Source organism: Zalophus californianus, chromosome 3 (genome assembly GCF_009762305.2).
Source record: "Zalophus californianus isolate mZalCal1 chromosome 3, mZalCal1.pri.v2, whole genome shotgun sequence".
In the NCBI taxonomy this organism is placed as follows: Eukaryota; Metazoa; Chordata; class Mammalia; order Carnivora; family Otariidae; genus Zalophus; species Zalophus californianus.
The window spans coordinates 140,540,767-140,557,748 of NC_045597.1; the positions used below are offsets into that span (position 1 = coordinate 140,540,767).

Sequence of the window (16,982 nt, forward strand, 5' to 3'; positions counted from 1 at the left end):
GGGCAGCCAGCAGCTGTGAATTTTAAATGCTGCTATTCAGAGGAGGACATGGTATAATACACCCCTTTGCCTTGTTTCTTGTATTCTTATATCCTTGCGTTGTGTATCCTTATTTCCGTTTCTTCTGTCCTTATATATTGTAGCTCCGCACATGCCCTTTGTTACACACGTGTTCTGTATATTCAGAAGGATGGAAAGGATCAGACAGAGCATCTCTGGCACAAAATGTTTTCTTAATAGAATAGCGACGTTTGGAGGATCAGCACCAGCATATGTTTCACCAAAAGAATAAATTTACAGTATCGTTTAGTTTCATTCTACATAAACATCACAGTGTAATTACAATACTGGTCATACATATTCAGGGTTTTCAAAACACTCACGTGAGGCAGCTGTCCATCCGTTGCCCCACACAAACTTAAAGGGAAGAAAAAAATCTTAGGGAACCATTTTCATGCTGATTTCATTTGGTTCACCATATCCTTTGGGCCACTCTTGGTAAGGGAATAATTTCTACCTTTTTAAGCTATCAGGGACATTCTGGATTCATATTCCTAGTCTATTCACTGGGTGTAAATTACTCAAGGAGTTATCTTCACCCTGGGACTAATTTGGCTGAGCAATGAAATCCAACGCTGGTCACTCTAAGCATTCTAGAAACCATATAATCAGTCCTGCCTTCCCAACTCCAGGCTCCTCCATAAGAGTTTACATCTCTAGGCTAAAATCAGAACACTGTTTATTCCCCACAACACAGAAGAACAATGAACAAATATATAAATATGGTACCGTATTAACTATATGCACACTGTTGTACGATAGGTATCTGGAAGTTTTTCACCTTGTGTGGCTGAAACTCTGCACCCAATGGACAACTCCCCATTCTCCTCTCCCCTGCAGCCCCCGCGACCACCATTCTCCTTTCTGTTTCTATGAGTCTGATTACTTTAGATATCTCATATAAGGGGAATCAGGTAGTATTTATCTTTTTGTGACTGGCTTATTTCACTTAGCATAATGTCTTCAAGGTTCATTCACGTTGTACCATATGACAGGATTGCCTTCTTTTTTAAGGCTGAATAATATTCCGTTGCATGTGTATGCAGCTGACCCTTGAACAACATGGGTTTGGGCTGCATGGGTCCATTTATATGCGGCTTTTTTTCAATAGAGACGACACAGTACTGTAAATGTATTTTCTCTTTCTTATGATTTTCTTAACGTTTTATGTTCTCTAGTTTACTTAATTGTAAGAATTAACAGTACCTAATACATGCAATATACAAAATATGTGCTAATCGACTGTTTATGTTATCAGTAAGGCTTCTGGTCAATAAGGATATTAGTAGTTATGTTTTTGGGGAGTCAAAATTTTACACAGATTTTTGACTGCATGGGGGTTGGCACCCCTAACCCTCATGTTGTTCAAGGGTCAACTGTAATACATTTTCTTTATCCATTCATCTGCTTATGGTTTAGTCTCTGTCTTAATCAGCTTATCTGTCAAGCAATCATTTTCATATATCAGAGGTTTCAGAGTGTTAGAGGTTTTCCTTAGCTGTATGGTCATCTTTGATTTTCAGCTTCTGTTTACAAGTCAGGCTCTAATAGTTCCTGTTAAATCTTCGGCAGCCTTCTCTGGAGGGGGAATCTAACTGACCTGTTTCCTTGGGAAAGCCACCAAATGTGGGGTATCTTTAGGACTTTGCTCTTTAGCTACTCAGATTCCCCAGAGAAGACTCTTGAGGGTGGAGCCTGGCTGGGAAGGGGCTTGGGGGAGGAGCCCCAGCACTGGTTTCTAGCCCTTCATTCAGCCTTGTTTGCAGCCTGTAGGCCTACCCTCAAGCTCTGCGCTGGTGTCTCCCTAACCCAAGGAGCAGCTGTTATACGCTCTTAAGCTACACACAGCTCTCAGTGTTTATGAGGTGGAGGCGTGAGACAAAGGATCTGGAGATGTCACTGTTTCTTAGATTCCCCATTTTCCTGGACATAGTCCCACCCTCATCCCTACTTCCAAAGGTACTTAATTAGCCAGTTCTGGAGCTATCTGGGAGGGGCTCTGTGGTATAAATTTGTTTGTCTCTCAGCTTTTCCCACTGCTGGCTTATTTTGGCTTTCTTGGGTTTGCTAAATTACTTAATATTTATCCATCTGTTTTCTAGCTTTCAAAATTTTGTTATTATTAAGTCCTCTCCCAATTTCTTTGTTTTTGAGAATTTGTACCCTAAAAAAAATTTTCTTTATGATTTTTTAGTGGGGCCTGAGGCAGGAACAAAAGAAAAAGTCAGTTTACTCTACCATCGTTATCCAAAAATCATTTAAATTGTGTTTTTTAAATGGTGACTTAAATGATCAGCTTGGAGAACTCAGAGGTAAACTGGCCTTTGGTTTTTAGTCCCTTTGTTTCTATGTGCATGGGCCTGGCGGCAACCGTGCACACCCTTTTCTCTTATTCTGTACCCCTGTGTCAATCCTGACCTTGCCTTTTAGGCTGTAACACTCTTAGAGGAGGATGTGGTGTTCCTTTCCCTTAGGGAAACTCCAAAACGGCTTTCTACTTCCACCACATGTTTCAAGGGCTTTCTCTCTGCCTAGAATATCTGTGCTCATGGTAGTTTGTTCATGTTCAAACTCAAATACACCTGGAAAACCACTTCTCAAGAGGGTAGGAGCCCCGTCGCAAAAGACACAAGTGTTTCTGCTCTCAGGAGAAGAGACTGGTCCTGGGTCGGCAGAGGAAGTCCAACCCCCTCCCAGCCGGTTGCCGAGGAGCTTATACGGCAGTGGAGGCCGTGCTGCTCTCCAGGTGGCCCCTGTCTTGTGGATTATTAATAGTGTCGTCTCTGATGCCATTGTAAATCCTCTACCCTTCAAAGGCACTAAATTCACTTAATTATCTTAAAAATTAAAGAATATAGGCATTTTTTCATTATGAAATGTTAATGGAAAGGAAATAAGAACATTAGGTTGAAAAATGTAGGGTGACCTCTGGTTCACCAAGACCCATACTTATTGACCTTGTCTTTTTTCCCCTAGCAGGTTGATTGATCCACTGTTAAATCATACCAGCCTATATAGATCACCCCAAGCCTTGTCGTAAACCCTTGCTGGCACTTGTAGATGCAGAGAAAGTCCCCAGCCTTTCAGAAATGGCCAGTTTCAGGTATTTTGAGAAGTATGGATAGTTTTCATCCCCATTCCTGGGTTCAAGAGCGGTTTCTGGCGGAAATTATGAAGAATTAAGAGTAGAGTGTGTCCTGAGGAGGTGTGCATGGAGATCTTGTCTGCAAAAGAGTTGGGAAGAGCCTTCTGTTGCCAAATGTCCTTGTTATAGAAACACAAGCTCTGCATATCTTCTGATAAGCAGAGAATGGGATCACGTCTTCCAGACCTATAATTACTCTAGACATAGGATATTAACAAAACAAATCAAAGTCAGTTTCTCCAATTGTCAGTCTTCAACTTTTGTAAATATTTAAAAGGCACCATATCCCTAAATCAAAGAAGAGTGCTACAATCCAAAGTAACTACTGAATTAATAGCCAGGAAATAACATTTGGATAAAAGAACAATTTACTTTACTGCAGCAATAAATGAAAACACAGAATTATGAGTCCTGGAGCTAATTTGAATAATGTTCAAGAAGTGGGACTCTAGCTGGCTGGGAGTACCTGATATCCTTTGACCATGCCTCTTCTTTGTTTGGGTCTTAATAGTTAAGTGGTTATCAAAGGAAGTCATAAAACTGCCTCCTCTAAAATTGAAAAGGTAGCTTTGCAAAGAGGCCATAAAATGTTAAAATACAATCCTGGATCCCCTGACACATGAATATTACGTTTTGTGATGTTCAGAAAATGGGAAGAAACAACAAAGTGGGTGGTGGTCCAGGCCAAGCATTTCAAAGGCAGAATGACTTGTCGCCACCCCAGCCCACTCACTCACGGACTCCTCTGGACAAGAGCAGAAGTTGGGGGCTTTAGGATCCTGGGATTATGGAAGGCAAGGGACTGGGCTGTGGGGATGTGGAAGGGACTGCAACGTTCTTTATTTTGCCACACTGTTATAGCTCTTCCCACGTGCCAGGCACTATTCTGGCACCTTATGCATATTAACTCACTTGCTCCTCACAAGTACCCGAAGAGGTAGGGAGTATTTTTAATCCCATGTTACAGACGAGGCAACTGGAGTAGATGATAGGTAATCTGTTCAAATTTGCACAGTGGTGACTGGCAGAGGCAGATTTGAACCTGGGGCATCACCAGAGACTGGTTCCCAACCACTACACTGCCTCTAAAAATGGGCTGCTGCCAAGCCAAAGGGTCCCTCATCCTTGTTTTATGCAAGCTAACTTGGGTGCACCAGGAGCGGTGTTTGGGACTTAGATCCAGATAATTATCGATCCATTTTTCATGATGAGCAGCCTGGAACCATTTAAGAGGATAATGTTTTGGTCTTACATGAATTCATTTGGGAAGTTTCTAGGTTCACAACTGCCTTTAGAATAGCCCCAGTCATTAGCATTGTTTTGATTAAAGGGAACACAGAATCAGTTCAATACTCCCAAGACCATCCTGAAAAAAATAGCTTCTTCTCTGAGGGAGCAGGAGCAGACTTCAGGCAAATGACATTAGCTTCCGACGGGAAAGCAGAGCATGCATGGGGCTGATACTACCCTTGGCCAGGCAAGAGTAAGGGAAGCAGCAAACAGGTGAGATGCTGGGTGGAGAGCAGGAAGACGAGGGATCCTTCTGTCTAGACAGGATCCTTTTGTCAGAAACCTGGGAAGGTTTCCCTGGACATTTGGGACACAGTTGAGAAATGCTTAAAACATATGTGTCACTCAGGTTTTAGAGGGACTAACGGTACTAGAAGTAGTTAGTGGTTTAGGTAGTTTACAGTCATATTTCTGGTGGCAAAGAGTGACATTTTAACGAACTTCCGCTCTTGCTCAGGAAAAAAGGAAACGATTTCTTTTTCTTTTTTTAAAAGATTTTATTTATTTGACAGAGAGAGACACAGCGAGAGAGGGTACACAAGCAGGGGGAGTGGGAGAGGGAGACGCAGGCTTCCTGCGGAGCAGGGAGCCCGATGCGGGGCTCGATCCCAGGACCCTGAAATCATGACCTGAGCCGAAGGCAGACGCTTAACGACTGAGCCACCCAGGCACCCCAAAGGAAACGATTTCTCATTAATCCCAGTACAACGTTGCTTTCCTAAATCAACTTTCAAACAGGAAAGCTGGGCTATTTGGGAGCCCACAACCTGTGGCACGTGTGGGGAAAGATACGGAATTCAAAGAAGGTAGCGCAACAAAGCTCCAGCAGCCAGCTGCTCAGCTGATGGAGGAGGTGCTGGCTGCCCCGCACATTTGCTGGTGACACCCACCTTGCGTGTCTACAAAATGCTGCCAGAAGCCACAAAAGGCTATGAAGCCAGCTGGTGGCCTGGGTGGCAGTAATGTGAAGCTCTGAGTCGTGTTCCTGGGGCCAGACATACAATAAGGAGATGACCAAACCCTGCAGCTCACGGGCTCAATTTATATGTGGAAACAGTAAAATTTAGAACATAAGAGAGAATATAAATGTCTAAGAATTGTCAAGAAATATTTTTAAAAGAAGAATTATAAGGCCCTATCCTATCTCAGGTTAAAATATAAACATAGTATATTTTAACATGCTTCTATGTTAAAACATAGACTTTATGCCTTTGACTCCGCTTACACCATTTTTTATCTTATAACTCCCTCTTCGAATACCTCTAAGTGTTCAATGTGGTCTGCTGAATGAAGTGAAATTCCTTAGCTTGGCATTCAAGGCTCTTCGTAAACATTGCCCATCCAGCGTTACCATCTGCCAGTCGTCTGTGGAAGCATCAGGCGGGGCATTTCATTATTCTTCTTCTCATCTCTCCGTCTCTGTTTCAGATTACTCTGCTCCCCAGCCCCCGCCATGGGGTTTGACTTCTTCCTTACTCTGTGCCAACTGAAATTCAAATGCCATCTTCTTTACAAGTTCATTTCCATTCATTCATTCATTCCTATCTCATCCTACGGTGATGTTGTCCTTCTCCGCAGTTATAGAAGTCACTGTAATATTTACAGTCACTTTATACTCTAGGGTTTTCATGTATACCATTTAGAGCTGGAAGTAGGTAGGTCCCTGAATCAGGTACGCAGATTGGTTTGAATGTGATTATTTGTAATGGGGGGGGAGGGGTCCATAGCTTTCTTCAGACTCCTCTGTTGTTTAACATGGGTTCTGTAGCTTGACAAACTCACCAGGTGATCCTTCTGTACACGCTGAGGGCTGTTTCCTCCCAGAATCTTGGTATACACGCATACTTAAGCTTCACCTAAACAGTGGCAACACTTCCCATTACACAGCTAACCAAGTCAAAGGGCATTTTATGTATTTGTCTTTTTTAAGTGCATAAAAGCAAGGAGGATTTGTAGTCAATAATCACTATACTGAAAAAAAGAGAGGACAGTTTAAAGAAATATGAGCTCTTAGATACAGTATGTCCCTTTTCTCACTAACCTTTAGTTATTCTCAATTACTGCTTAATTCACTTTGGTTTTCTAGGCTTGAGTACACTTATTACTTTGAATCTCTTAACAGGAGAATGGAACTTCTATCATCTCTTGACATGTGATTTTCAGAAATTTTACCAGAAGTTAAAAATCTTATATTTCTGTTTGAGCTATTCTGGTTAAACAATCTCAGTGCTACCTGTTTCCTATTGATCTCAGGAACCGCCTTTGTTACCTTTTATGCAACAACATAAGCCTCGGGAGGCATGATGCCCACAGATTTTTCTTGTCATGGTGAGAACAAAAAGTAAAAGAAACATCAGAGTGGGTGTTCCTTTTGGAAACAGAGACACTTTCTTTTATGTGATGTCTTTTTAACACTGGCTCTTTCATATTTCTAATGTGCCCTTCTTTTTTATGTTTATCAATGAAACAGTCTCCACAGCAGCACTGTGGAGATAATAATAATAATTAAATACTGCATTTCAACAGCAACTGGTCATTTTTAAAGAGATTTTATTTTTTCTAGTATGTAACATTTAAGATAAAATTAAAAGCAATTCGATATAAGTTGTGTGTGTGTGTGTTTTAAAGGTATCAAGTGTTTCTTCTTTAACACATGCAGATATACCAGGTCAGACGATGCAGTATTTGTTTATATATTTTCATGTATGATGCAGTATTTGTTTATATATTTTCATGTTCTCTGTAGTTTCTTTATGAAAGAAGATTGTTTAAGAGTACAAGATTAATCCGTCTTGCATTCAGTACATTACGGTGGTCTTAAAGGCAGTGGGTAAGATGAAAGAGAATTAGCACTAAGAGATGATGATGTGTTGAATCTTTAATTTAAAATCAAGCCAATGGTCCCTGAGTGAGGTGAGCCCCGTGAAGTAATTTTTCTTTTAAAAAATGTTTCTGTTAGCAAAGTGCTTTCTTATTAAAGTTTAGTCAATATGGTATATCAAAGTATTGTTTTGTTGTTGCTGGTGGTAGTGGTATATACATAGCCTGCTTTGTTCCAAAAAAAATGTTTAATGTGGATTTCAAAAATCCATGCAATAACAAAGAGTAAGAGAAAATAAAAAGAGCCCAGAAAGAGAAATCAAAGAGAAACTAAGGATAGGAATATAAATCATGATCAGAAGTGAAGTTACTAGACAAAATGCATGCCCTAGCGTCAAGACATTTGTAAGGATAGCCAGAAATTTGCCTGTAAGCTTCCTAGCAACCACTATAAAGAGAATCTGGTATGTTAGATAATTTACAGAGTTCGTAAGATTTTTTTTAAAAGACAGGGAACCCATAGAGACACAGCTATGCTATCTCTGAGTCTACAGAGAAATGTCTCTTGTGGTTTTTAGGGAAAAATTTCCCAAGCCATTAATTCTCAAAGAGTGGACTCCAGACCAGCTATATCACCACCCGAGAACTTGTTAGAAATGCAAATTCTGAATCAGAAAACTCTATTTATGTTTAACAAGCCCTCTGATTCTGATGCTTGCTAGAAAGCCATTGTTGTGAACACGATCCCTTCAAGAAGCACAGCAGCAAATTACTCAGAGCTGGGGTGGCTTTGGGTGGTGTGCAAATTTGGGGGATGGAAGGCAATTGCTTTATTATAATTGCCAGAGTACAAGATTAAAAAAAAATTGTTTACCAATGTATTCCAGATGCCTAGAAAAATGCCAATTACATAGCTACAGAATGACCAATAAATACATATTAAATGAACACATAAAATGTTTATGCAGTTAATAGCAACAACACAGCAACTCTTGAAGTGAAAAACCACTGATTGATGAGGGTTTGCTATGCAATTCTTTGGACTTCCTCCCTCCCTTCCTTCCTTCCTTCCTTCCTTCCTTCCTTCCTTCCTTCCTTCCTTCCTTCCTTCCTCCCTCCCTCCCTCCCTCCCTCCCTCCCTCCCTCCCTCCCTCCCTCCCTTCCTTCCTTCTTTCTTTCTTTCTTTCTTAATAAAAAAAGAAGATAGTAGGAATGGACCTTTTCTGTTTGAAAATTTTCATAATAAAATGTGGGGAAAAATTATTCACAGCCAACAACTGATAAAGCATCATCCTAACAATACTATCCTCTAGGAAAAAGTTTTGGCTCTATAGGGATTTGTGCAGTTATGTTTCTAAAGAGTGTGGCTTAAATTCCAATAATTGTTTTTTATTGAAGCTATTTATTTACCTTGTAGTTGCCTAGAACTTGCCTAGAACACAACAGGTACAGGCTCTAATCCTACCCCCGACCCTACTTGCTAAGGGCCCTGGGCAAGAAGTTGAAGTAAGCCTGAGACTGGGCGCGCTCCGTGTAGACACACTAATAAACCTCTGTTGTGCGGTTGCTGTGAGGAGTAAATGAAATAACACCCACTCAGGGTCAGGGTCCAGCAGTGTTTGAAAATAGGGGCATCTGCAGAAGAAGTAGATGCACCTAGCAAAGGACCACCATGGAAACATTGTTTGAGCTTCCAGGAGCTATACGGTAGCTGAATCTGGATTCACACATGGATTGTCCTGCCTTTGCTCAAGTGGATACCCCCCATTGTTTGCACTCAGGCATTCACCAGCTACTTGTCCCATGGGAGACTGGTGAAGACTTTAGCTCATCAGTGTCAGCACCTCATCCGATAGCCACTCAATGGGTGTGACACTTGTCTGAGCAACAACACCTCTGCCCAGTCCCCAAACATATAATACCTAAGGCTACCAATAAAGCCAAGAAAGAGGGGTAGAGTCCCAGGTACCTGGAGGAGTGCTGGTGGGGGAGCTCTGCACACCTGAACTTGGGTGGGAAGCTGGATGATGACATCTGTGCATCATCAGTAATGTGTTATGTAATTATTTGTTAAAGATCTGCTACAGGAAGGTAGGGATTATGTTTGTCTCGTTTACTTTTGTGTCCTAAGTGTCTAGGATAGTTTTGCAGGGCTGTGCCTGGCACCTGGAAGAAACTCACTAAACATTTATTGAACGAGTGAATGAACACCTGATAATCTCACTGAAAGTTATTTTACTCGTTCTCCCCAACCATGCCACAACACCCTCTCGTGGATTTGAGCTTGCGGGACCTACTGCCAACCACCTCTGTGAATCCTTCATATGGAGACACACACATGCGCAGAAATCCAAGCTCAGGCAAAATTAAGTGAGTCAAGTAGCTTTCTAATTTTGAGTGAAACTAATGCACTATTTGTGCATACATCACCAGGGCTACTTGTAGTAGGAGACCCACAGAGGGACCTCTGAGCCTGTGGCCCTGGTCTTCAGGCTCCCATCTGAGCTCATCAGCCGTGTGACTCTGAGGGGCAAGAAAGCCTGCTTCATCTCTCCAAGAAGGAGATAAGTCCTTGCAGTGGATACATGAGGGCAACATGGTGACCCTGTGAGGTTACCATGAACTTCTTCCCATGTCTTAGTAGTGGGAGGACCGGGGGATGTTTGCGGTCAGCCAAGCTTGGGTTGACTGCGTTAGACTTCAGAGTTGAGAGATGTGAGATATGAATACCCTAAAGCAAATGCGGCCCATCCAGCTCAAGAAACCGCTACCTTTCATCTTAGCCCTGCTAGAGCCACCATCCCCTCTGTATACCGCTTTTCTGACTCACACACTTGGTTGGACCTTAATAGCCTCCTGCTCACCTCAGCCTCAACTTGCTGAGCTGTGAGTGCTGCTTGATCCTTGCTGCCCCCCTCTGCTGCAATATAACCCAGCAGAGGGAAGGCTCAGCCACTGATGCTTCTTCTCCACTCTACGGTGCCTGGCAGCTTATAGGACACCTAACAGGGACTCTGTAGTTGTGTGACGAGTGAGGATAAACTCTACACTCAGTGGTAGTTTATCCAAGTTCCTAAGTCCACCCGATGAATACTCAAAGAGGAACAGGAAATTAAAGAATATTACAAAAGAGATTTATGGAAGATAACCTAGATCATCCTCTAGGAAATAATACAGATTTTATATCAAATAATATAGATTTAATCAACATTGTTTCCACTTAAAAGAAAAGGACACTTCAAATGTCATTTTCTTATAAATACCATCTACTCCAACCAGTAGCCACTCTATATTAGTTTTAGAACAATCTAGGCATCTTAGAAAATAAAACAACGCACCCAACGCTGTTCACTTCTGCTGTTAGCCTTGGCATGCTGTAATTTTTTCAAAGGTTTGGACTTAGTGAGCAGGCGTCGACGTTAATTTCACAAACAGAAACTTGCAAAAGACTGTCAGAAATTCCCAACTCTTGGTGGGAATAATGCAAAGAAAAAACTGCAACTTTATGCACAAATATGATATCAACATGGGTTGAATTGATAATTGCCTACATGCCAGGATGGAGGTCGGGGATCTACAATTCCAGGTGAGCTCTCTCCTGTCTGCCTGAAACAGCACCCCAAAAGTGGTGCTATTTCAAAACGTGAGGCTGTCTGGGACATCAGCCCCTGGTGATGGGTCAGGGTTTAGAAACCAGTAATGGGGACAAGGTGGGTTGGTTCTGCACTTTATTAAAAAATGGCTAAAGATAAAGGAACATCATACTCCCTTGTTTCTGTGGTTTGAAATTACAGGCTTATCAAAGAATTCCCACTAATAAGAATTCATAGGAACAAGCAAACACTAATGCTGAACCATAATACCTAAGGCACAGAGGACACCAAGGGGCGTGGAGCCTGGAGACCAGTGAATAGTAGAGAAGAATAATGTTGGGGGATCAAAGAGAACTGGAAGCTCAACTTCCTCTCTTTATGGTTTCGGTGGAAGTCCATCTGCCCCTGCCTTGTGTGTGCTGGGATGATGGGTCTCAATGCTCTCTTCCAAGGTTCCACACCCACCATGAGAACAGAGCTACAGAAGGGGAAAACTTGAACAATGGGATTAAAATTAGAAGCTAACAGCAACAGTGGGCCATACTGGGGGTGAAGAGGATGGTGTGAGTCAGTGACCAGGACTGGGTTTTGTTTCGGTTTTCCATTCATGTTATTGGCCTGATCCTATGCTTTCTCCCCTTGTTCCATACTCTGAATTCCGTACTCTTGTTGGCCTGCTACTTGGGGTTAGGAGTCCAGTCTGTCTCCATGGACATCTGTGGTTGACCACCCAATCGTCATTTTCCAGTGAGCTGATCAGAGTACATATTTCAATATTCAGGTATTCAGTAGAAACTATTTCCCATCCTGTGATCAAAAAGTATCGTAGAGCCTCGTTGTCACTTCTGACACTAAGCATCTCTCTGCTGTTGCCTCAGCATGTAGTTGAGTAGCTTCTTGGAGAAAAATAGACTCAACTTTCCACATGTTTTTCATGGTTCCTCTATGCTGCAAGATAAATAAGAATTTATGTGCTTTTACTTATAGATCCAGTAAATATTTATATTGGTTTGTGCCATAAAAGCCCATGAAGCATTCTAAAAGAAGTTTCTACTCATAGCGGTGAATAAAGCCATCACTTGCAGTAAAGAAGCAATCTGTCAAGTGAGGAAAGAGGGGTGTGGTGCTGATTCCTCAGCCACAATTCCCTGTCTTGAATCATACTTGGATTTATTCTCAGATGGACGGAGGAGCTCCTGAAAACACACTCACACGTACCTCCATGCATGTATTGTCATGCGCACACGTGCATGTATGTGCACACACACTTTATTTTTAATTTGCTTTTTGACTCTATCAGGTATTTTATTAGTCCTTTGTGTCCTGCCTTTCTGTCAGGCCGTCCCCCACACCCAGATGGACATTTGGTCGTGTGCGTTGCTATCTGACTCCAGCTAAATGTGCTGGATCGGACAAAAATATTTTGGAAGTGAAATTATATCTAGAAACCCACATACAAGGGTCAGTGAAAATAGTCATAAATTTAACAACATGAATAATTTTCATTTAAACAAGAACTCAACCATGTTTCAACAGGTTGGCTATTTTTATCAGTTCCTAGTAGCATACGCATTAGAAGAATTTTTTTTTTAAAGATTTTATTTATTTATTTGACACAGAGAGAGACAGCGAGAGAGGGAACACAAGCAGGGGGAGTGGGAGAGGGAGAAGCAGGCTTCCCGCTGAGCAGGGAGCCCGATGCGGGGCTCGATCCAGGACCCGGGGACCATGACCTGAGCCAAAGGCAGTCGCTTAACCAACTGAGCCACCCAGGCGCCCCAAGAATTTTTTTTTTTAATCACCATGATGCACTTCTTGAGATGTACTATACACCAAGCATCATACGAAGTGTTTTATAGCATCTCATTGAATCCTCTAACAACCTGCTGGGTAATGTTCTATTATTAGGCCCAATTTAGCCCCACTTAGCATTAATGAGAAAACCGAAGTTAAGAATATAAGTAACTTCGCCAAGGTCACATAACTAGAAAACTGCTGGATCTGCCCCCTGCCCCCAATGTGTGTAATCATTACCCTATACCATCTTCACCACCATCTGAGTGCTCTCTTAGCTCACATTCTCAGTGATGCTGCCATGGCATTATTAATCCCAGATGTTCTCATCCATGCAGTACGTATGTATATATTTATCTTTGTAAGTCTGTCTCTCATCATTTATAAGTTCCATAAAGAAAAGATTAAGATTCTCAAATGCCAGCAATTATTATAGCCTAGTACTCCTTTCATGGCTTGTACTTAGTAAATGGGGGTTGGTGGTATGCTCAGTGCATACTGTCTGGGGCCAACAGTTATTTATGTCTTTGAATCTGAGTTTCGCCACCTACTAGAGCTCTGGCCTTGGGCATCTACTTCCTGTTCTGAAAAAGGAGCGTAAAAATAACTCTCATAGTCATTAAAAGTGTCAAGTGAGATAAAACACGTAGGACAGTGCCAGGCTCTTAGTAGGCCCTCAGTGGATGGCAGTGTATCAGTCTGCTAGGGCCGCCACAGCAAGTACCACAGACTGGGTGACTTAAACAACAGAAATGCACTTCCTTACAGGACTAGAGGCTGCAAGTCCACGATTGAGGTGTTGGCAAGTTTGGTTTCTCCTGTGCCTCTTTTCTTGGCTTGCACATGGCCTTTCCTCAGTGTGTAGGCATTCCTTATGCCTCTTCCTTTTCTTTAAGGACACCAGTCATTTTGGATTGGGGCCGCTTTTATGATCTCACTTAACCTGAATCACTTCTTTAAAGGCTCTGTCTCTAAACACAGTCACATGCTAATGAACTGGTTTGGGTTTCTTTCTTTCTTTCTTTCCTTCCTTCCTTCTTTTTTTCTCTTTCTTTCAAGATTTTATTTATTTATTTGAGAGAGAGAGAGAGAGAGCAAAAGAAGAAGAGAGAGAGAGAGAGAGAGCACAACCAGGTGGAGGGGCAGAAGGAGAAGCAGACTCCCCACTGAGTGGGGAGACCGATGTAGGGCTCAATCTTGGGACCCTGGGATCATGACCTGAGCCGAAGGTGGACATTTAACTGACTGAGGTGCCCTAGGGTTGGGTTTCAACATATGAATTGCAGTGAGGGATGGGGTGGGTGACAATTCCATTCACAACAGGTGGTTATTATTTTGCAGATGAACTAAATACTAAATTTCCAAATATTCAAAATAAATGATTTATGTCAGACTCAAGAATGGTGGTCCCCTTCAAAATTATCCTGATTACAATTCCAGTCCTTCCTCTCCCTGGTTTCTTAGAGAAGACAATCTAGAGAGGCTTTCTCTCCCCAGCAAATTGTACCATATTCACTTTTGGAAAGAAATGCTGGGGTATCCAAGATACACTGGAGGAAAATACGATTTGTCAAGTTCGAGTTAAACATCTCAAAAAGTAAAGATCGGGGGAACTGTAAACTTGTCGAACATGAAATCAGCCTGCCCGTTCTGCCAGGGAAGGTGCTCCTCTTGTGGAGAGCCAGCAACCAAGTCATTCTTCGGCCTCATATCTTGTGGAACAAGCCCTCACCATCCCTGCGTTCCTATCATTGTACCTCTCTTATGTAGAAAATTACTGCGTGGCGGTGCTGTTGAGAAAAGGCCAGGAAAGATTTTTCATTCCCGCAGAGCCCTGGTGTGCCAACCTCAATCTACCTCACCCCCGTGGGGCCCCGTCTCTTGTCTGTCTCCCCTTATGAAGCCCTCCCCGGTGTCTCTAGCCACCTGCAATCTCTCCCATCAACCTTCGCAGGATATTTTGCTCTCTTCTCTTTTATAGCATTTACCATAGTCTGCTCTCTGTTCAAGTTGTTGTGTATTCATTCTTTTGCTCATTCATTCAACAAATCCTTAGTGAGGGCTTCCTGGGGCACTTGCAGAGCACTGTGTCTGAATTCATTTTCCCTACTAGACAGGGACTCTCTGAAGGGCAGGACAGAATAGGAATGGTGCCTACTTCATTTTTGTACCACCCAGGGGGCAGCCACTTGGCAGACTTTCCATAAGTGTTAGCTAAATTCGATTGACAGATATAAAAGGATACATTCTCTGAGAACACTCTCCTCCGAAGGGAGGGGTGGGTAGGAAAATAAGAGGTAGCAGTATCTTGAGGTTTGAAGAAAAGCTCCATTTCCAAAAGACAGTAGAGTTAATCGAGGTTTCAGTTCTCAACCTCTGTTCTGAGAGAGGGGCCCCCAGGTCAAAGGGATCTCGGCAGAGCTGGCGTGACGGGAGGACTAGGGACCAACCTTATCACAGGGGAACTACCAGGCAGTTCAGTATCAGCTGCTCTTCCCTCCTCTGCTGCTTTTGGAATTTGTGGATAACATGTTTCGGAATTCGTGTCCTGCCTCTACATAAACAGCAGTGATTTAATGATGTGAAGAGTCGTTTGATAAAGCTGTCTATAATGGTTTTTCTTTCCTTCTCCTTGGAACAAGGAGAGGGATAGAAGAATCAAAGCTTAATAAAGAGGCTTGGTTACAGACACCGGAAGTAGAACGTTAAGTTTTAAATAATGGGACTTTGCGGCTTTCCCGATTTTCTGGTAAACTCTCATAGTCTGATTATTGGGATCGTTGACTGTTAGACCCGCACAAGGGTTAAGTGTGCAATTGCTGCTCTCTCGGTTTTGGCTGTGCAGAAACGGAGATCAGAAGAGGACCCGTGTGGAGGGCACGGGGCTGACAAGGGGAGGGGCAGGGGGGTGAGGGATGAGGGAAGGGAACTGGGCCATCGGGTGCTCACTGTACGCTCTGAACTATGCAAGCACGGGGTAAGAGGGCTCAGGGGAGACATGCCTCCAAAATCAACCTCACCTGATTTAGGTGGCCAAGAAGGAGTTCTCTCAAATACTTTGAAGAGAAATGAAAAGAAAGGAACTGGCATTTTCTGAGTGGGTACCACCGCAGCTAGTTTCTCTTTGAATATTCATGGCCCCGCGAGGCTCAGACTGGTTGACCAACTTGCTGGTAAGAAGTCCAAGTAAGTTAAGGAGGCATGAGAGCTCTGAAGGGTAAAGGGAAGGGAGGGGTGGAGTAAGGGTTCAGAGAGCTTTATCACTCTCCCAGCTGGGAACCAGGAAGGGGTTGCTGAAGAGGCCCGATGTATGAAATTCAAGTTGGAAATGAGAGAATGTGTGAGCAGGAGACTAAATCTATGTCAATCTTGGCTGGGCGAGATGGCTTGTACTTTTCAGGTATCTGGATCATTCAAAAAGAAAAATAAGCTAGCTGTCACCTGGGGTCCAGACCACAATGGGGCTTCCCTCCCCTCCCTCCTCCTCTGCCCCTGCTCCAGCCTGACACCAGGCAAGAAGGGCTGGAGACTTCCACATTTCTAAGACCAAAGTGGGGCTCCAGCTCAGGATACACAGGGAGGAAGGAAACTTGAAAGACAAGACATGGTAAAAGGCAGAGATCCAGGGGAAGAAAAGGAAAGAGCATGTGGGAGAGCGCTGAGAGAAAGGCAGGAGGAGAACTATGCTCTGGTGACCTGACAGGACATTCCTGAGGTCTGCCAGTGACCCTCTGTGCTGGGGGAGACTGCTGAGGACGGGGACCACGCACAATGTTCCATGCTTTTCTTGACTAGGTAACATTAGATAGATTAGCATGAACCTAAGGTATGTTCAAACCTCCTTTAAATTCCTCTTCACGCTGTGGGAGGCAGGAGGAGAAAGAACATTCCCGGCTTCCCGAATCACGGAGGACCCGCCAGGGGATCAACCAGCCGGGACAGGCAGTTGGCCACTGGTCCAGGTTACGTTATTCAATCACTGTGTATCAGGGGACTTTCCTGATTGGGCCTCTTCATGGGATAACTTCTGAAAGGGATGCGCAGTGACTATGACAAATGGTATTATTATTCTTGATGAGTTGCTTCTCTCCATGTGAGAAGATTCTGCGTGTCTTTGCACTTTGACCCTGTGCCTCCCATGGGATGGCACTACTTCTCTGCCTATTGACCTCAGGCTTGGCCATGACTTGCTCTGGCCCATGGGATGTGAGTGGGGGTGACTGCACACCACCCCATCTCACCCACATCAGAGGGAACAAATCCATAGGGCCCATCATGTG

At 43.2% G+C, this 16,982-nt stretch overlaps 1 protein-coding gene across 1 annotated transcript in view; it reads right to left on the reverse strand.

The window, feature by feature from the left end:
* Positions 1–16,982, reverse strand: part of PDE11A (phosphodiesterase 11A) — a 387,294-nt gene that overhangs the window by 91,937 nt on the left and 278,375 nt on the right. The gene's annotated exons all lie outside the window — the stretch shown is intronic.